Genomic DNA, 22,166 nt, shown 5'->3' on the forward strand with positions numbered 1-22,166 from the left:
TTGGGGGGCTGTGAGCATGACTGGCTGTCAGGAGATCTTATATGCAAGACTCCTCCCACCTCAAGTACACTACTCATCATATAGAGGAATTGTCATTTGGGAATCATTTCTCCTTTTTAATACTGACAGTGCCGTCTTGAGAGGACATATCCTGTTCAGTTGAATGGCCACACTGGCCTTGCTGTTAGGGACCAGGGAGTGTTGCGGAGTGGCAGAACTTATAAAAGGAGGAGGTTATGAAAGGGAAAGAAAATTTCCACGGAGAGAATGGAAGCCAGTTTCTGAGGGACCTTCTTGGGCCCTGAAAGGCCCAGGCGTGTGGCCTAGTGGAACTTCCTGAGCCTAGCTAAAGTTTGGCGACCAGTCTCTGGCTAGCTAGGACTCAGCAAAAACACCTAATGGCTTCTGGCCTGCCACTTTCGCATAGTAATTGTAATTACCATTTCAATAGTTAAAGTTTATTATTGGCCCTTACCTCTTCCCCCATCCTAAAATCCCCACCTTCGTCCCCAACATGATATAGGCTACTGCTCAGAGTAATAAAGCAAGTTGTTTTTGCGAGTTCCTGCATTGAAAAGACTCCTGATTCAGTGTGGTTTTTCTCTGGTGGCCAGGAGAGGTTTCTGAGTCGTCCGACGTTCATCATCCCCTCAACCCCTAGGGAAGAACCAGCAGGCCTGGTCCTTCCCTGGCACTACCTGACCGGGAAGGAGCCCCGCAGGACCTGCCAGGTGGAGTTACAAAGGCCCACAGATTTGGACCTCCCAGAGTGTGCAGTGGTCACAGATCACCTGGGGGTGGGCTCTGGGGACAGAAGTGTCTGATAGGCTGCTGCATCTTGCTGTTTCAGCCTTCTGGGGCTCATGACATAAATCATGCAGTCTTGCAGCTTGAAATGAGACCAGGTAAGAGGGATAGAAGGGTTTCAGGGAGGGGATATACACAAAACCAAATCCAAAATGAATTGGTACCACAAAAACCTTCCTCTTGGATAGTAGACTAAAAGATGTATCTTCAGTAGGAGCCTGAAGGGATCATCTGGTAAGACGGGCCCTGAAGAGGTTAGGCTGCAGTCTGACCCTAAAACATTTGGCCCTGGCTGGTGAATCCCTGGACACACCCACAGAAGTGGTTATGCTTCTTGTTTTCTAGCTTTTTTTTTCTCTTGTATATTTTCTTGTCCCCCCCCACCTTTGCTGATGTGGCTTAAATATAATAGTTTCTTTTGGGGGATGTATTTCTGTCAATTCAAGACATAGAAGGGCACAAAAATTGTTTTTGATTTTTAATACCATAGAGAAGATGCATACAGACTCATCTGATGTTTTGTAGCCATAGCTAAATTATGGTTAAAATGTGCACTATTGTGAAACAGAGCAAAATAGTTTGGGGCTTTCTTTTTTGTTGTCATTGTTTGGTTGTCTGTTGTTGTTTTGCTTTGTTTTTTTAAGAGATTAAAATATTTCTGGATAAGGAAAAAAAGAAATGGGTTACATCCCAAGTTGAGCTATTGATTGGAGAGAGAGACCTGAGGTCCTCAAAACAAGACCGACTTCTGTCAAAACACTTGATCACCTGCCTGAGGGGAAAGGTAAGAGCCTATTGCTGAAGACAACATTTGCTACTGATGCAGCATGTGGAGAGATCGGCTGAATCTGGAAGGAAGTCAGTTCTCACATGGTTACCCCATATAGTGCTGGAAACTGTGACCATAAGATCCTGGGTATAAACAGCCAAGGATGCTGTGAGCAAGCAGAGGACCCTGCTATATGGAAGTAACCAGCCTGACAAAATGTACACACCTGTGCAATAGTGGCACCCACTCTCAGTAGGTAACCAATGGCTTTCTGATTGGCTAAGGGATCCAGTCTGTGGAATTGAAACCATAGCTGGAACTGGGAACCAAGTCAGAATCCTACGGAAACCAGTGGACTCCAATGAGAAGCTTCCACTAGTCATTGGCCAAAGTGAGGCTACAATCCCCCAAATCTCTCAAAATCAACAATGCTCGCACCCTTCACCTATCCTGATCTCACTGTCCACTGGAGAATCTGTTTCTTTTTCAGAATCAGTAAGAACTGAGGAAGGACAACAAAAATCTATCAACAGAACAAGGCTACCTGACTCCATGCCAACAGGTGAACCACCCCCAGCACAGCAGTCAGGGCCCAGCTGGAAACACAAAGGAATTGGCATGATGAGCAAGAATGCTGCTTCCAGGGTGAGCCGGACAAACGGTGGCAGGGTGATGGCAATAGACACTGAGGACACTCAAAACCCACCAAAGCAGAGACCCAGAAGCTGCTGAGAGCTCAACACTAAAGCAGACTTACAGCATGCCCACCAAGAGTCAGAGAATGTTGCGGAAGAGGGGTAGAAAGAAAGTAAGAGTCATGGGGAATAGGGAAGATCCAGAGGCATTGGCCCCTAACAATGACTGACTACTGCTCTCACAACTCATAACCTACATCTCCATGGTGAATGTTGGAGACGAGGAGATGAGCCCTGAACAGACCTTTGCCCTGAGATAACCTCTGTCCTGAGCAATTTCTGCCCTGAGCAACTTCTGACCTTTCCTCATCCCCCCCACCCTGCCACACCTAACTGATTCCATCCCCCCACTCCGCCACACCTAACTAATTAACACCCTGCCTGGCAACTGCAGAGACGTGAGAACTGTACCGTGCATTTTTGGAATAACCGCAAACTGTCCTAGGCCAAAGGCCAAGAAGATTCTGTAACTTTCCACCACCTGCCTCCTCCAGCCCCCCCCAAAACCCTAACCCTAACCCTAACCCTTAAAAAGGCCGCTGTGGTTCAATAAAATTGGACTCTTGACAAGTGTACATTTGCTTGAGTCTCTTCCTCTCTCTCGCCCATCTTATTTCAGGTTACGGTCCTCCTCACCCCCATGAATAACTAGGTCCTGCGGGACGGGGCAGGTGAATACCAGAAATCCCACCAAGGGGGGCCCTCAGTGGAGTGGGGCCAGGGAGGAGGGGAAGATAGCACCAATACTTGATGTATCCATACAAAGTTTCAGCTTAATAAAAAGTATATAAATAGGGCTCGAGAGATGCTCAGTGGTTATGGCATTTGCCTGTGAAGCCTAAGAACCCATGTTCAACTCTCCAGATCCCATGTTAGCCAGATGTACACAGGTGAGGCAAGCGCAATGTTGAACATGCCCACTAGGTGGTGCAAGTGCCTGGAGTTTGATTTCAGTGCAGAGGCCCTGGCATGCCAATTCTCTCTTCTCTCAAAATAAGAAAGTTTAAATATATAAATAACAATTTTAAAAAGAGATAAGTATGTCCTCTTGGATTCTGGAGCCAGAAATCTGAGATGAAGGCATAACCATGCTGTGCCCTTAGGCTCCCAAGAGAAGGCTTCCTGCAGCTTTCAATTCAGTGGCCTCATCATTCCTTGTGGTCACATGGCTGCAGCTTCTGCTTGTCATCTCTCCATCATCTTGTAGGGTGCAGTGCTCATCTTGAGACCCAGTGTGGCCTTGTCTCCATCTCTTCCTTCCTGGCACCTGCAAAGACATTTCCAAATGTAGCCACTTTCTGAAGTTCCTGGGGAGCAGGGTGTGAGCATGGGGACACTGTGCACCCCAGGGCTGGTTCCACACATGACTTCCCTTCGCCCATGTGTTCCAACCTTGCTGTCTTGGCAAAGCATTTCCCAACTTTATTCTGAGAACCAGGCTCAACTGTTCCTGGGAAAGCCTGGAAAGCTGATGCTGTCTGTGGGGACCAGGAGGTGGGCAGCAGTAAGAGCAGGGAGGGCCTGGAGCTGGCATGTGGTGTCAGGGCACAGGCGAGCTTGGAAGAAACTGATTGCAGGGAATCAAGGCTTCTGTGACTGCAAAGAATGAAATCAAGAATGAAGGAGACACGTGACGTTAAACCTGGAAAATGGCCTAATGACAGTGTGCAAAGTGGGAAATCCAGGCCTTCCCAGGATGGGTGACCAACCCCATGTTTGCCCAGTGGCTCTGACATCTTTCTGACAACCTGTTGGAGTAAATGACAAGTAATCAGAATTCTCAAAAGTTAAGCAAACAGAAAACAATTAGAAAAACCTGGATCATTGGTTGTAAGTGACATTATCATGACTAAACTGTAGGTGACTAAAGTGTCAGGACTTTAACCTGTGGCATGATTTGAGTGGGAAGCTTTTTGTGCGCATGTGTGTAGCAAGTGTGGTGTGGAATGTGTATGGATAGTGTATGCACAAATGCAGATGTGCATGCCCCACGCATGCCTGCAGAATCCACAAGAGAACCTTGGGTATTTTCCCCTAGTAGCCTCCCGTGTTGTTTCCTTGAGACAGAGTCTCATGGAGCTGCTGCTTTTGGTCAGATTTGCTGGCCAGTGAGCCCAGTGATTCTCTTGTCTCTGCGCCTCACAGGGAGTTACAGGTATGTGTGACCATGCCAACTGTTTACCTGAGTGCTGGGGTTACAGCAGTGTGTGACCATGCCAGCTATTTACCTGGGTTCTGGGGCTACATGTGTGTGTGACCATGCCAGCTGTTTATCTGGGTGCTGGGTCACAGGTGTGTGTGATCATTCCAGCTCTTTACCTCGATGCTGGGTTACAGGTGTATGTGACCATGCCAGCTGTTTACCTGGGTGCTGGGTCACAGGTGTGTGTGACCATGCCAACTGTTTACCTGGGTGCTGGGTTACAGATGTGTGTGATCAGAGCTGCATACGGCCACCCTGTCTTCTTGTACCTGTGCTCACAATACAAATAAGTGTCCTTCTATGGGTTATTTTCTGCCACATTTTTAGCAGTTTTGAGGGGTTTTCGTGGTTATAATGGTGATTTTTCTGTTTCAAATTACCCCAAGCAATAATTTTGAAGTACTGGCTGGTGTCCCCAAGAGCAGGGTGGGTGCCATGTGCTTCACTCAGGCAGGAATGACAGTGTCAGTGTCAGATCAGCATGACTGAATGAACGAATGCTTTCACTAAGGACTTCAGCAGAAGAACATGAAATGGATCACGTGTTCAGGCCCAGTGTGGCCCCTTAGGGCCACGGTTCAGGATTCACTGATTCACTTTCTAGAATGTACCTACTGCAAAAGACGAGAATGATTTTATCTTCAGTCAAGAAGAGTCCTTGGGCTGGAGAGATGGCTCAGAGGTTGAGGTGCTTGCCAACAAAGCCCAACAACCTGGATTCAATTCCCCAGTACCCGCATAAAGCAAGATGCACTTAGAGTTCCTTTGCAGAGGCTGGAGGCCCTTCTAGCCCATTCCCTCTCCTCTCTGTTGCACTCTGCTTGCAAATAAATGATGAATATTTAAATTTTTAAAAATTTTTATTAACATTTTCCATGATTATAAAAAAAAATCCCATGGTAATTCCCTCCCTCCCTAGCCACACTTTCCCCTTTGAAATTCCATTCTCCATCATATTACCTCCCCCTCTCAATCACTGTACTTACATATATACAATATCAACCTATTAAGTACCCTCCTTCCTTCCTTTCTCTTCCCTTTATATCTCCTTTTTAACTTACTGGCCTCTACTACTAAGTATTTTCCTTCTCACGCAGAAACCCAATCATCTGTAGCTAGGATCCACATATGAGGGAGAACATGTGGCGCTTGGCTTTCTGCACCTGGGTTACCTCACTTAGTATAATCCTTTCCAGATCCAACCATTTTTCTGCACATTTCATAACTTCACTTTTATTTAAAGTTTTTTTTGTTTTATTTTTATTTATTTATTTGAGAGCTACAGACAGAGAGAGAATGAGGGAGAGGGCCTTCCGCCACTGCAAACAAACTCCAGATGCGTGTGCCGCCTTGTGCAACTGGATTACATGGGTCCTGGGGAATGGAGCCTCGAACCAGAGTACTTAGGCTTCACAGGCAAGCGCTTAACCATTAAGCCATCTCTCCAGCCCTTCATTTTTCTTTACCGCTGAGTAGAAGTCCGTTGTATAAATGTGCCACATCTTCATTATCCACTCATCAGTTGAGGGACATCTAGGCTGGTTCCATTTCCCAGCTATTATAAATTGAGCAGCAATAAACATGGTTGAGCACATACTTCTACGGAAATGAGATGATTCCTTAGGATATATGCCTAGGAGTGCTATAGTGGGGTCATATGGTAGAACAATCTTTAGCTGTTTTAGGAACCTCCACACTGATTTCCACAATGGTTGGACCAGATTGAATTCCCACCAGCAGTGTAGAAGTGTTCCATTTTTTCCACATCCCTGCCAACATTTATGATCATTTGTTTTCATGATGGTGGCCAATCTGACAGGAATGAGATAGAATCTCAATGTAGTTTTATTATTTATTTATTTATTTTAATTCTTAAAAAATTATTTATTTATTTATTTGAGAGCGACAGACACAGAGAGAAGGACAGATAGAGGGAGAGAGAGAGAATGGGCGCGCAGGGCTTCGAGCCTCTGCAAACGAACTCCAGACGCGTGCGCCCCCTTGTGCATCTGGCTAACGTGGGACCTGGGGAACAGAGCCTCGAACCGGGGTCTTTAGGCTTCACAGGCAAGTGTTCAACCGCTAAGCCATCTCTCCAGCCCTCAATGCAGTTTTAATCTGCATTTCCCTGATGACTAGTGACGTAGAACATTTTTTTAGATGCTTATATGCCATTTGTCTTGTTTCCTTTGAGAATGCTCTATTTAGCTCCATAGCCCATTTTTTTGATTGGCTTGTTTGATTCCTTATTATTTAACTTTTTGTGTTCTTTGTATATCCTAGATATTAATCCTCTATCAGATATATAGCTGGCGAAGATTTTTTCCCATTCTGTAGGTTGCCTCTTTGCTTTTTTCACTGTGTCCTTTGCAGTGCAAAATCTTTGTAATTTTATGAGGTCCCAGTGATTAATCTGTGGTTTTATTGCCTGAGCAATTGGGGTTGTATTCAGAAAGTCTTTGCCAAGACCAATATGTTGAAGGGTTTCCCCTACTTTTTCCTCTAGCAGTTTCAGAGTTTCAGGTCTGATGTTAAGGTCTTTAATCCATTTGGACTTATTTCTTGTGCATGGAGAGAGAGAAGAATCTATTTTCATCCTTCTGCAGATATATATCCAGTTTTCCCAACACCATTTACTGAAGAGGCTGTCTTTTCTCCAATGAGTATTTTTGGCATTTTTATCGAATATCAGGTGGCTGTAGCTATTTAGGCTTACATCTGGGTCCTCTGTTCTGTTCCACTGATCTACATGTCTGTTTTTGTGCCAGTACCACGCTGTTTTTTTACTGTGGCTCTGTAGTATAGGTTAAAATCAGGTATGGTGATACCACCAGCCTTATTTTTGTTGCTCAGTATTATTTTAGACATTCGAGTTTTTTTGTGATTCCAAATGAATTTTTGGATTGTTTTTTCTATTTCTGTGAACAATGCCTTTGGAATTTTGATAGGGATTGCATTAAATGTGGAGATTGCTTTAGGTAAGATTTACATATTTACAATAGGGATTCTTCCAATCCAGGAACAAGGGATGTTTCTCCACTTCCTAATGTCTTCTGCAATTTCTCGCTTGAGTGTTTTAAAGTTCTCATTGTAGAGATTCTTTACTTCCTTGGTTAGGTTTATTCCAAGGTACTTTATTTATTTATTTATTTTGATGCAATTGTGAATGGAAGTGATTCTCTGATCTCATCCTCTGTGTGTTTTTTGTTAGCATATATGAAGGCTACTGATTTCTGTGTATTTATTTGGTATCCTGCTACGTGGCTGTAGATTTTGATCAGCTCTAACAGTTTGCTAGTAGAGTCTTTAGGGTCCTTTATGTATACAATCGTGTCATCTGCAAATAATAATATCTTGATCTCTTCCTTTCCAATTTGTATCCCTTTTATGTGTGTCTCTTGCCTTATTGCTATTGCTAAGACTTCCAAAACTATGTTAAATAAACGTGGGGACAATGGACACCCTTGTCTTGTTCCTGATTTTAGTGGAAAAGCTTCCAGTTTTTCCCCATTTAGTAATATGCTGGCTATAAGCTTGTCAAAAATAGCTTTTATTATATTGAGATATGTTCCTTCTATTCCCAGTCTCTGTAGGACTTTTATCATGAAGGGATGTTGGATTTTGTCACACTTTCTCTGCGTCTAATGAGATGATCATGTGATTTTTGTCCTTCAACCCGTTTCTGTAATGTATTACATTTATAGATTTGCGTATGTTGAACCATCCCTGCATATCTGGGATAAAGCCTACTTGGTCAGGGTGAATGATCTTTTTGATATACTCTTGTATTCTGTTTGCCAATATTTTGTTGAGAATTTTTGCATCTATGTTCATGAGGGAGATTGGTCTGTAATTTTCTTTTTTTGTTCTATCTTTGCCTGGTTTTGGTATCAGGGTGATGGTGGCCTCATAGAAGGAGTTTGGTAGAATTCCTTCTTTTTCTATTTCCTGGAAAAGCTTAAGAAGCAATGGTGTTAGCTCCTCCTTGAAGGTCTGGTAAAATTCAGCAGTGAATCCATCTGGGCCTGGGCTTTTTTTACTTGGGAGATTATTGGTAACTGTTCGGATCTCCATGTTTGTTATAGGTCTATTTAAGTGAATAATCTCATTTTGATTTAATTTAGGTAGGTCATATAAATGAAGGAAATCATTCATTTCTTTCAGATTTTCATACTTTGTGGAGTATATGCTTTTATCATATGTCCTTATGAGTTTTTGAATTTCTCTGGAATCTGTTGTGATGTTACCTTTTTCATCTCTGATTTTATTAATTTGTGTCTCTTCTCTTTTTCTTTTGGTCAGATTTGCTAAGGGTTTATCAATCTTGTTTATCCTTTCAAAGAACCAACTCTTTGTTTCTTTAATTCTTTGGATTTTTTTTTTGTCTCATTTCATTAATTTCTGCCCTAATCTTTATTATTTCTTCCTGTCTACTGATTTTTTGGTTGGACTTGTTCTTCTTTTTCCAAGGCTTTAAGGTGAAGCATTAGGTTGTTTACTTGCGACCTTTCTAATTTCTTAATATAGGCACTTAAGGCTATAAATTTACATCTTAGACCTGCCTTCATTGTGTCCCAGAGATTTTGATATGTTGTGTTCTCATTATCATTTGACTCTATAAATTTTTTGATTTACTTCTTGATTTCTTCATTGACCCATTCATCATTTAGCAGTGTATTGTTTAGTTTCCATGATTTTGTGTATGCTCTATAGCCTTTCTTGCTACTGATATGTAGTTTAATTCCATTGTGGTCAGATAGAATGCAAGGAATTATTTCAATATTCCTGAATTTGTTAAGATTTGTTTTGTGTCCTAATATATGGTCTATTTTAGAGAATGTTCCATGTGCTGCTGAAAAGAATGTATATTCTGCAACATTTGGACGAAATGTCCTGTATATATCTGTTAAGACCATTCCTTCTATGACCTCATTTAGTCCAGATGCCTCTCTGTTTATTTTTTCCCAGGATGACCTGTCAATTGATGAGAGTGGGGTGTTAAAGTCACCTACCACCACTGTGTTTGGTGTTATCTGTGACCTTAGTTCTAATAGTGTTTGTTTGATGAATTTGGGAGCCCCCATGTTATGTGCATATATGTTTAGGATTATAATGTCCTCCTGTGGGAGTGTGCCCTTAATCAATATAAAGTGACCTTCCTTATCTTTCTTGACCAATGTTGGACTGAAGTCTACCTTGTCAGATATTAGGATAGCAACCCCTGGTTGTTTTCTAGGCCCATTTGCTTGAAACACTGTTTTCCCACCTTTCACCCTAAGATAATGTCTATCCTTTGTAGAAAGTTGAGTTTTTGGAGAAAAGAAATTGTAGGATCCTGCTTTTTAACCCAGTCTGCAAACCTATGTGTTTTGGTTGGGGCATTGACGCCGTTGATATTAAGAGATATTATTGAAAGGTGTGTATTTATGTTTACCTTTTTTTTTTTTGTGGTTCTGGTTCTACCTTTGCTTTCTTGAGTTAACTAGTACTTGAGTATTGCTTGTTTTTTCCAGGTTCCTTATATGTGTACTTTTTTTTTGTGGTTTCGGTTCTACCTGTGCTCTCTTGTGTTAACTAGTATTTGAGTATTGCTTGTTTTTTCCAGGTTCCTTATATGTGTACTTTTCCTTTTCTTCAGCATGGAGGATCTTATCAAGTATTTTCTGTAGAGCTGGTTTTGTCTTCAAATACTCCCTTAACCTGCTTTTGTCATGGAAGGTCCTTATTTCCCCATCTATTGAATGGATAGCTTTGCAGGATAAAGTAACCTTGGTTGACAGTTGTTATTTTTCAGAACTTGGAATATATCACTCCAAGCCCTTCTGGCCTTTAAAGTTTGTGTTGAATAATCTGCTGTAATCCTGATGGGCTTGTCTTTGTAGGTAACTTGATTTTTCTCTCTTACTGTTTTCAATATTTTTTCCTTGGTTTGTGTGTTTGGTAGTTTGATTATGATATGACAAGGAGAGGTTCTTTCCAGGTTTTGTTTGGCTGGTGTTCTAAAGGCTTCCTGTGTCTGCATTGGCATCTCTTTCTCAGTTTTTGGGAAGTTTTCTTCTATGATTTTGTTGAAGATGCCTACTATGACTTTGGAGTGGAATTCTTTTCCTTCTACTGTGCCGTGAATTCTTATATTTGATCTTTTCATAGTGTCCTGAATATCTTGAAATTCGCACTCATATTTTTCTATAAATTTGTCTTTCTCTTTGTTGTACTGTATTAGATCTGCCACTTGGTCTTCTAGCTTAGATATTCTGTCCTCTCCTTCATCCATTCTACTGGTGAGATTTTCTACAGAGTTTTTTTTTTTTTTATTTCACTGTGTTCTTCATTGCTAGTAATTCTGACTGTTTTTTTTTTATTATTATTATTTCTATTTCCTTATTCATGTCTTGTATTGCGTCCTTTATTTCATTAAATTGGTGTCCTGCATCTTCTTTGATTTCCTCTTTGATTTCTTCTTTGATTCGTTCTTTGACTTCTTTGAACATGTTTACAATCATTCATTTGAAATCTTTCTCAGGCATTTCCTCTAACTCGTTCTCACTGGAGGTCATTTCTGATGCATTAATATTTTTAGGTGGATTTATATTTTCTTGCTTTTTAGTGTTGTTTGTGTTATAATGCATATAGTTTTGCATCTTGGATTAAGTTAATGCTTGGATTCTCTAGCTAGCTGGGTATTCTTAGCTGTATCAATTGATTTGATGTTATATATCTTCAGGGTAGGAGCTTAAGGTGTTAGGTGTGGCTCTTAAGACTCTCAGAGTATCTACAAAGGTGTTCCTAGGGGTTGAGTTTCCCTGCTATGGGAGTATTCAAGTAGGCTGAGTGGAATAAAATATAGGTGGATTCTAAAATTTAACTAAACACTGTGCGCATTCAATCAAAAACAGCACCAAGTATTTATGCAAGAGTAGTTATTATAACAACCAGATCCTCTATCAACAAAGAGGTTAAGATTTCTGGTCTTTTGAGGGATCCAAGTCAGCTTGTGACCAAGTGAGACCCTTCCCTTGTGCAATCCCATTACCTTCTTGGATGATTTTGGTATTAGTCAAGTTGCTGGCTGGGTTGTTGGGCTGCTGTTCTGATTTCTGGAGCTGGGCACTGGCTTTTCCTGCAAGGCAAACCAAGCCCGGCAACTGTGGCCCTGCAGATCAGTACCCCCGCTGCTGGAACTGCCACTGATGCTCCTGAAGCTGCCGCTGCTGGGTCTGTCACCTCTGCAGGGTCCACCCCTGCTGCTGCCACCACTGCTGCTTCTTTAGCTGCCACTGCTGGATCTCTGCTGCTGCTGGTGGATTTGCGACTGCTGCCTCTGAAGGTGCTGCTGCTGGATCTGCTGCCGCTGGGGCCGCTGCTGCAGGTGCCGGAGCTGCTGATGTTGCTGCCGGACTGTGCTCCTGCTTGGTTCCAGCTCTTGGCTCAAGTTGGTGTGGCCGGGTCCTAGGACCACTGCTTTGTTCCCTGGAGCTGTGCACAGGCGGTGGGGGAGGTGAGGGAGCCGCAGCTGTTCCAGTTATCTCGCTGTTCCACGTGTTCTTCTACCTTGTGATCTGCTCCTCTGTTTCTCACTGCCGCTCTCCCTTCACATTTCTTGAGTTGCAGAGAGCTCCGGTGTGAGTGGAAGCTCCCTTTACCTGGCTTCTCCTGCCTGCTGGTGGCTTTCTGGTGTACTGCCGCAGCCACAGTTGGTGGACCTGCCAGGGCCACTTTTGCTGGCCTATGTGGTCTCTGGATCTCTTCTACTTCTCCACTGCCATTTCAGTTTCCTATACACCTCACTTTTTAGTTAAAGTGTGCATTTTACTGAGTTTTTTCTGTCTTTTTCCTCCCTACGCTGCTTTGGCGTGGTACCTAAGCTACCATCTTAACTGGAAGTCTAAAAAGTTTTTTTTTAAAAAAGAAGAGACCTTGAGGACATTTGCCTTAGGTAACATCCTGAGAATGGGACAGAGGGTTGAGGTAGTGTTCCAGCCTCCCTTGCCTGCCCCTTGGTCATCATACAGAGCACTGAGGTCTAGTTTTCTACTTGATCAGGCAAGGGGAACATAGTGTTAGGTTCTTTTGATGTTTTGAAAAGTTGACCAAAGCTAATTAGCACTTGCGGTGAGAGGCCAGGGTGGTGGCTCAGCTGGAAAAGTGCCTGCCATGCGAACCTGAAGACCTGAAAGCATTTCCAAGACCCCCAGGAAAAAGTCAGGCATGGTGGCAGGTGCCGTAATTCTAGTGCTGGGGAGGTGGAGGCATGTGGATTCTTGGGAGTCACTGGCCACAAAGTCTAGACTGCTGGGTGAATTCCAGGACCGGGAGAGATCCTGTCTTAGAAAAAAAAAAAGATGGGCGGCACCTGAGGAACAACACCCCAGGTTGTGCTCCAGCAGCATCCCCACACTTGTGCAATCCCCCACCCCATGCTTTCCACTGAGAACAGAAAACAGGGATATCATAGTGGGGACGGTCCCACTGCACCGTGCAGCCTGGGCTCCCTGAATATGAGACCACTGTGTCCCGCTTTGTGTCAAGGAAGCAGAGTGGATGATCTGAAGTGCACATGTGTACACTTGTGTGCCCAGGGACCCAGGTCCTGCTTTCCTTCCATCTCTCTTTATGTGAGCCTGTTGTTTGGTTGGTTGGTTTCCAGGCAGGATCTCACTTCTAGCCTGGGCTGACCTGGATTTCACTGTATCATCTCAGGCTGGCCTCAAACTCTCTGTGACCCTCCTGCTTCTGCCTCCCAAGTGCTGGGATTCAAAGTGTGCACCACCACACCTGACTCATAGCTTTTTTATTTTTAAGGCACGATTGCGTGTAGCCCAGGCCAGCCTTGAACTCCTAATTCTCCAAGCTCTGTCTCTGTGGTGCACACTTGAGATTACAGATGTGTGTCATCAAGCCTGGCTTTTCTTGTTTAGTGAGTTTTATTTTTCTTTTTACTATACTGGCTAACATAAAATTTATTAAATCTTTTCTCATCTCCTATACTCAGGAGCGTATCCATGAAATTCTACATAGCAATCCAAAAGAATAGGCTCTATTCTTAAAAATAGCTCAAGTGGGACTGGAGGAATGGCTTAGTGGTTAAGGCACTTGCTTGCAAAGCAGAGGACCCAGGTTTGATTCCCCAGAACCTATGTAAGCCAGATGCACAAGGTGGCGCATGCATCTGGAGTTTGTTTGCTGGAGGCCCTGGTATACCCATTCTCTCTCCTCTCTCTCTCTCTAATAAATAAGTTAATATTTTAAAAAATAGCTCAGGTGGAAAGAAATCAAATATCTAGTCTGTTTGAAGAACAACTAAGACTTCCCAAGTATTTAAACAATGTAGATTGTTTCAGTATTATGAGATTAGTCAAATTTTAAAACAACATTGCATATAAAATCATTACTTTTTAGTTTTCCAGTCCATCTTTTAATTTTTTTTGAAAAATTCCTGATCTTACAGAACTAAACTGAAATGCATTAATATTCCATTCTTACATTTCTATGACAAAAAATCATAAGCAAAAGAAAGAAAGAGGGGATGGTATAGAGGGCTATAAAACTAAACGTGGGTCTCAGCAGAACAGCTGAGCAGAGAAAGGAATTAAGGTGCTTTAATTTTAAAAATCGCAAATAGATGGTAAAGCGTGTAGAAACTGAAAACTTGCAAACTATTTAAAATCTGGAAAACGAGACTTACATTGCCAACTGGTGCAGCTTGGTCAAATCTGGCTGTGGAATGGCATTCTGTCAGTGAATGGTATAGGCCTGTCCACTTGCAAAGATGATGGGAGAACTGGGAGCCTGGGCAAGTATGAAATGGCCACACCCTTGGGGCGGGGCACTCCAACATGACCACACAGACCTGCTTGACATACTCAGTGGTGGACTGTGGAATGCTAGCAAATAGAAATGACCTGCTTAGTTGAGTTAGGGAACATATCCCTGTCCCCTGGACCTGTATTCTCTTATTTCCTTGATTTTGCAACCAACTTTTCCCATGAGACAGCCACACTGACTGGTAGGGACCACCAGCCTTAGGGTAACCGGGGGAGGGGGGAAGGTCTACTGCCAGCTGTGATAATGGTCACAAGAGCTGCTAATGTCCTCTTCCAGTTTAGTGGTGGTCGTAGTGAAGATTTTGAAGATGTCCTTAGTGATAATTCTCTCAGGGCCATTTCTTTCTGAGATGGTGATACGGGTACCATTCTCCTCAAGCATCTTCCTGATGGATTCTCCTTTCTTTCTGATGATACTGCCAACATCCTTCCCATGCATAAGCAGCTGGATGGTGAGAATGATATGTACGCCTTCCATACCACCAGTGCCCATGTCGAGCACAGTGATGGGAAGCTGGTCGCTCTGTGTTCACGTCTTTGGTCACTGGTTGGAGGATGAAAGCCAAAAAACTGAAGGAGCAAAGCCACTGGGATGAAAAGAGGAGCAGTCAGGAAGGAGATGGGTAGGAGGTGGGTCAATAGGGGTGGGCAGGAAGGCAAGCCTCCCACTCCATGGGCTGAGGGGAGGTGGAGGAGAAGGAAGAAGGGGGAAAGAGACTCTTGGGTGGGAGGAGGGCACAGGCTGTGGCTGCTGCCTTTGCTGGTCTACAAAATCATTCTTAAAACCCTAGAATACATTTTAAATAACTAAATGAAAACTTATACATGCTTATTTTTTAAAAAATTACTTATTTACAAGAAGAGAGAGAGAGGGACAGATGGGAAGTGATAGAGAAAGAGAGTGTGGGCACACCTGGGACTCTAGCCACTGCAAATGAACTCCAGATGCATGCACCACTTTGTGCATCTGGCTTTACATGGGCACTGGGACATTGAAGCCAGATCTTTAGGCTTTGTAGGCAAATGCTTTGACCACTGAGAAATTTCTCCATCCCACAAATGCTTAATTAAAAAAAAAAGGTCTAACACTAGCCCAGACTGGTCTAGAAGTCCCAGCAACACTCCTGACTCAGTCATCTAAGTGCTGGGAGTACAGGTGAGATGCCATGCCTGACATATCTACAACCTTGATAGGTAATTCAAGATTCCTCATGTATGGATGGAGGCATTAATTATGCATATAATTTTTAAGCCCAAATATAGTCCCCCTCGTCAACCAGTTTTAAAGGTGCTACATCCACCAACGGCTTCAAATCGCCTCTAAAAACACTGTCTCTTCTGGGGTCAGTGTTGCCACATGCCCCCCTTTTTTCATTTAATTCTATCAGTATTTATAATTTTTTTTTTACATCAGAGTGTGGAGGCAACAAAAATTAAATAACTTTTGTTACATGACAGTTATTTGCAACAGTGCTTCTGCCTTCATGAGGCCACCTGTTCCCAGTAATCAGAAAGCTACTGAGTTGCTTCCAACTGGTTGAGGTAACTGACTCCTTCCAGCTGGTGCTCTCTAACTCTGGATGTACTTTTATTTTTAGGTAAGGTCTCACTCTAGCCGAGGCTAACCTCGAATTCACTGTAGTCTCAGGCTGGCCTTGAACTCATGGCAGTCCTCCTACCTCTGCCTCCCAAGTACTTGGTTTAAAGGCGTGTGCCACCACTGCCTGGCTGGATGCGCTTCTTTTGAGAGAGAGAGAGAGAGAATTGGCCCACCAGAGCCTCAGCCACTTCAATCAAACTCCAGACACTTGTGCCACCAAGTGAGTGCTTGCTTCACCTTTATGCATCTGGCTTATGTGGGATCTGGAGAGTCAAACATGAGTCCTTAGGCGTCGTAGGCAAGCACCTTAACTATGAAGTCATCTCTCTAGCCCTGAATGTACTTTTTTTTTCTTCCTTTTTTTTTTTTTTTTTTTTTTTTGTTTTTCGAGGTAGGGTTTCACTCTAGTCCAGGCTGACCTATAATTCACTATGTAGTCTCAGGGTGGCCTCCAACTCATGCTGATCCTCCTACCTCTGCCTCCCGAGTGCTGGGATTAAAGACGTGTGCCACCACACCTGGATTCTGAATGTACTTTTTTATTGAATACTTTATTATATAAACATATTGCCAACTGGTCATATTCCCAACAGGTTACGCTCTTATGTTCCCTCTTCCCATCCCCATTCCACTGAGGACCATTCTCAGTGAGGCTGTCAGTACTTACTGTGGGGTCATGAATGCACCAGTTAGTCTCTGGGGGAGGGTGGGGATAGTGCCTCAGAGTACACCTTTCCACCTTGTAGCTCTTACATTCTTTCTGTCCCTTCCACAATGTTCCCTGTGCCAAATTTTCTAGAGGACAACAGTAGAAGTCACTTTGACCAGCTGTGCCCTACTGTGACTCACACTGTGAGGTCCACAAATAACTTCGCAGCCCCAGATCTCCGGATGCAACAGGAATATAGCACCAGAACGCTCAACAACCCCTGGGGAAGGGAAGTACTACAGGTGACTTGTTTTCCATGACAAATGTCCCAAGCCTGTTAAGCCATCTCCTGGAGGAGAACGCCCCCTGGTGTCTCTGCATGGGATGGCCAGCCTTGTTCTTTAGGGCCAGCTTTCAAGGACGGGATCTCCACCAGACTCCACCAAATCCTAACTTCCCGGCAGAATGTCTGCCAGGTAAAGTGCTCTGACTGCGCCCCTGTGGATGTCTCTGCCAGGCTATGAGCAGCGTTAGCTCCATTTGGGAATACAAGACTTGTGTCCCAGGTGGGGAGGCACAACTTTGTGGGACCTAATGTACCCCATGATGAATCTCTCTCTCTCCCTCTCATAAATAAATAAAGAAATATTTTAAAAAATTGGGTAGAAGACTTAGAGATACATTTTTCAGGTCACATATAGAAAGCTAAATAATCACTGGAAATAGAGACCCAGCCTCCAGAGAGCTGTATGATGGCTGGCGATATTCCATTGTCAAATGGCTGTGTCTGAAGGTATGTCTAGAGAATTAGCTGAGGAAGAATATGGGGGTGCCATCCCACAGGCTTGGGGACCTGGTGGAAAGAAAAAGGGGAGAATCTAGCAGAGCGCTGGGCACCCCCTTTCTCTTCTTCCCACTGCACAACGGGACACCTTGCCTCTTCCCCTGACCTCACCATGACCACCTGAACACTGCCACCTGCTCTCCCGGATGCCGCATCCACCAGCTGATTGGGTCACAGCATTGGGAAAGGGACCCAATCCAGCTAAGCAGATGCAAGTCTCCGTGAGGCACTGGTTCACACGCCTTAAGATTATTGTATGATTATGACACTGCAGTGTGCACTGGGCAGTCTGATTATGACACTGCAGTGTGCACGGGGCAGTCTGATTATGACACTGCAGTGTACATGAAGCAATATGATTATAACATCGTAGTGTTCAAGAAGCACTTTCTCATTTGGGTGTTGATCTTCATTTTCTGAAACACTAGTGACTTGGAACATGGCGACAAGGCCACATGTATGAGTCCAAGGGTGTAAGGTATGTGGACGAAGAAAATCCAGGAGATAGAAAGTGGTTGCTTAGGACCTGGACTGAGGTAGGGTGGGGAGTGAGTTAGTGGTCATGGAGTTTCCATTTGGGTGATGAAAAGTTCTGGAACTTGATGGTGGCAATGGTCAAATACATTGTGAAAGTACCAGATGTCATAAATTGTACACTTCAAAATGAGGGAATGTGGCTCAGGTGGCAGATGTTTGACCATTGTGAAGACTGAGTTTGATCTCCAGCACTGTAAAACAATCAGCCATGTGGTTTTATCCCTGCATCACTCAGGCAGCCAACACAGGAGTGTCACTGTGAATTCCAGACTAGCCTGGACTGCAATGAGAGAATTTGTCTCAAAAAAAGAAAGGAGCCAGGTGTGGTGGTGCACACCTTTAATCCCAGCAGAGGCAGGGGTAGGAGGATCACTGAGAGTTCGAGGCCACCCTGAGAAGACATAGTGAATTCAAGATCAGCCTGGACCAGAGTGAGACCCTACCTCGAAAAACTGAGAGAGAGAGAGAGAGTGAGAGAAAGAAAGGAAGGAAGGAAGGAAGGAAGGAAGGAAGGAAGGAAGGAAGGAAGGGTTATGTTCTATGTGATGTGTATTTGCTGTGACAAAACAATGCCAGAGGGGAGGAGAATTCTTGTGCCAGGGCTTTTATGCTCTGAAAAGTTCACAGGTAAGAAAAAGCAACAAGATTATTTTAGAACTGCAAAAATGTTGCTTCTTCCTGTTTCCTGAATTCAGTGACTTGATTTGTACAAGCAAATGGAAGCAATCCTAGTGTGGGATCCATGTGCCAAATATAACACACCCCAGTGCAAACCAACCGCCCGCCACCAAATTATCATATTTTCAACCAGGGGAAGGCAGGCGGTATGAGGGGACCAGGCTGCAAAGGACCAAATTGTGAGCTGAGTCTTCTTCCAGCCTTCCTCTTGACTGCAATGGAGAGGAGAGATTACCAAGATTCTCAGGCTCACTGGACAGGGGCCAGTCCTGGAGACCTAACAGGATGCTTCCCCACAATCCAGGCCAAGTGTGTGCAGAGCAGGTGACCTTAAAAGCTTCAGAATGGCCCCGTCTGCAGAGGACCAGCGGTCCTAGGAAACCATGAAACTGTTTCTGTGATGGACAATGTTTTCCAAGTAAGAGCTGTCCCTCCTCCAGGGCACCTCTGGGATCCAGTACCTGATAGCATGCTTAGGTCATCCCTCCCAGGGAAAGGGAATTTGGCTACATTTCATAGCTCCTGCCACTAAGGAAGGGGACAGGGCCAAGAGGAGTTTTCTGGATTTTGGAAGCAGAGTAGTCTTTTATGTAGGATTATTTTTTCTTTGAGAAAAAATTTCTGGCTACTACTGTGCTTGGGTCCAGCAGGCTGCTCATGGTGTTGTCAACCCACTGTGGCCCAGCCTCCCCTCCTGCACTGGATGTCACCTGACCTCATGCCCTAAGGTTGGGTGTGCACAACCTCATCCCACTATGGCATGGCTCCTGCTGGAAGGGTCCTGCAGGTCAAAATGAGCAGACTAGGGTTCCCACCAAGACTTCTCCTCTTTCTTGCAGGCTCCACAGGCTGCCCAAGGATCAGCACATCAAAGACAATATTGGGAGCTTATTTCTCAAGGACTTTTTAATGCAATGTATTACTCCAAAGTATAGACCCACACCACATCCCTCCACTGGAGCAACCTTGAATGATGGGGAGGGAGGCCGGAAACCGTCTTTAAGCAGAACCCACAGAATTCTCCAATGTTGATTTTCCCTGGAATGAGGAAGGGAGAGAACTGGAGATCTGTCTGGATTTTTCCGCAGGGGCTCAAGGCTGATTGGGAACATGGAGGGACACAGCAGGCAACAAGACACCTAAATGTGCACATCCCCTGTGTGGGCTTCTCAGCCATCCCACCACTATGGTCCAGGTTGCCATGGCACCCAGCTGGGCTCCCACTCAGCAGGTGGACAGAGCCATTGCACAAGCCATCTAGTTCCCCGACATCTGCTGTGAAAGAACCCAAGGAACTCCTTGGGAGCAAGTTTGATGCCCAGGAGACCCAGGCTGGGACCCTGCTTGAACACACGACCTCGTATTTGAGCTGAGAGTCTTCCAACCCCAGATACCACGTGTGCTGCCCAGTCTGAGGCTGCGTCCTTGACCAGCTGGGAGATTTGGGGCTCCACAGCTCTGTGGTAGACATGAGGGAACATCTTTGATACTGTCAGTGGAACTCTGAGGGGTCTTAGCTAAGCCTACATGGTCTGGGGGTACTGAACCTAGTCTTTACACAGTGGACCAATCCTTCAGGTGGCTGTGGTGAGAGTCAGTTCTTGTCTGCCTTGAGCAGAAGGAGCCCACTGTCCTGTAGCAAAAGACAGTGTCCCCCACACCCACACTTGCTTCTGTGAATTTGCCATGGTAGGATCTGACATAGCCAAAGCCCATTTTCCTCCTGGCCTGCTGCATACCACAGGTCTGGCGGGCATAATGGGGTCAATACCTGGGACAGAGACATAGGTGCTGCCCTGCTTCCTTCCTCAGTAACTGATGACTCAGCCCTGGGCACCAGACCTATCGGTTCCTTACACGTTTATTGATGCAGGGTCCTCACTCCCAGTTGGGTGCCTCTGCTGGGCTTCCCAGGGGGATGTGGAACCCAGTCCATAGGCAGGCACAGATGTCCTACATTGGGCTATCCCAAAGAGGTAAGTTGAAAGCTTTGTCAGGTGAGGCCCTTGTCTCAAGAGCCTCAGGAAGGCACATCCCATGGCTCCCACAGTCCTCAGCACTGGGCCAAGGACAGGGCCTAGACCACCACTCAGCCTTGCTAGGCCCATGAAGAGGAGCCATTGTTTAGGGTGGGGAAGTGTGGTGGTTTGACTAAGGTGTCCCCCGTAAACTTAGATGTTCTGGATGCTGAGTTCCCTAGCTGATGGCAATTGGAAATTGAAGCCTCTTGGAGGCAGTGTATTGTTGGGGGTGGGCTTATGGGTATTATAGCCAGTTTCCCCATGCCAGTGTTTGCCACACTCTCCTGTTGCTGTGGTCCACCTTATGTTGGTCAGGTAGTGACATCCACCCTCTGCTCATGCCATCATTTTCCCTGCCATCATGGAGCTTCTCCCTCAAGCCTGTAAGCCAAAATACACATCTTTTTCCCACAAGCTGCTCTTGGTTGGGTGATTTCTACCAGCAATGTGGACGTGACTGCAACAGTAAAGTACTGAGTGGGATTGCTGCTAGACACCTGAATATGTGGCTTTCGCCTTTTGAAGCTGACGTTCAAGAGGAATGTGGAAGGATTTGAGACCTTGGCCTAAGAGATGCCTCGCAGTGCTGTAAGTACAGCTTGATGGATTATTCTGGTCAGAGTTGAAAGACCTGAATGCAGTAAGAACTATGGACTGTGAGGTTTGGCTTATGAGGGTGAGAAAGCTTTGCTTACACTGGGCTAGCAGTTTGTGTGAGAAGCTTGCTGTTATGCCCGTGTCCTGAGAAGTTGTGCAGGGTTGCTTTGCATAGAAATGAACTGGTGTGAGCCGAGGGATATGGCATAGAAAAAAAATGAAATCTTTGGGCCTCCTACACTGCTGCCCATTCACCTGCAAATTGTTTGAGAGAAAATAATGATTGGGATTGGACCATCTGACCTGCACTGGAGCAACAGGAAGAATGTAGACTCTTTAGAAGAGAACTGAGTGCTCAGGGAGTGTCCTGTTCTTTCAAAGTCTGCTTTATTCCTGCCTGGATTTACAAATTGGCACTGTACCTGGTACTATGGAGTATAAGAAATGCAGGAAAGAGAGGGTCATTGAGTTTGCAACATGGTCTTGTGTTTTAGAAATGGCCATGGGCAGTGTGAAGCAGGTTTGCTGGTTGCCTGTATGGAGACCCCATGGGCCCATGAGGGTTAACTATGGATTGCAGTGGAGACCCATTGGGGATGCCGGGGCCATGAGATGACTGCTAAGGAAAGCTGCTGGGTCCAATGAAGTTTTCCAGGATTGTGAGTAGCCTAGTTGAAGGGGCGGAATTATAATGCCAGAGACTTGTTGCTGGTTAGAATTATCAGATTTGGAGATTTGTCACTGACTAGAGTTGTTGGACTTAAGCTACAGAATTTGATGTTTGCCCTGGTTGTTTTAAATCTTGTATTGACTGAATATTCTTTGCTATGCCCGATGCCATCTTTTGCAGTGTGAATGTTTATTCTGTGCCATTATGGGTTTTTGAGATTATTTTTTGGTATTATGGCTCAATCAAAAGACCTTGGATTATGGGGATTGATT

At 44.6% G+C, this 22,166-nt stretch overlaps 1 pseudogene; it reads right to left on the bottom strand.

Moving 5' to 3' along the window:
• Positions 1 to 14,155: 14,155 nt before the first annotated feature.
• On the bottom strand, positions 14,156 to 14,791 carry LOC123458486 (annotated as a pseudogene).
• Between the last annotated feature and the right edge of the window lie 7,375 nt (positions 14,792 to 22,166).

The sequence above is a fragment of the Jaculus jaculus genome, chromosome 2 (genome assembly GCF_020740685.1).
Source record: "Jaculus jaculus isolate mJacJac1 chromosome 2, mJacJac1.mat.Y.cur, whole genome shotgun sequence".
NCBI classification, from domain to species: domain Eukaryota; kingdom Metazoa; phylum Chordata; class Mammalia; order Rodentia; family Dipodidae; genus Jaculus; species Jaculus jaculus.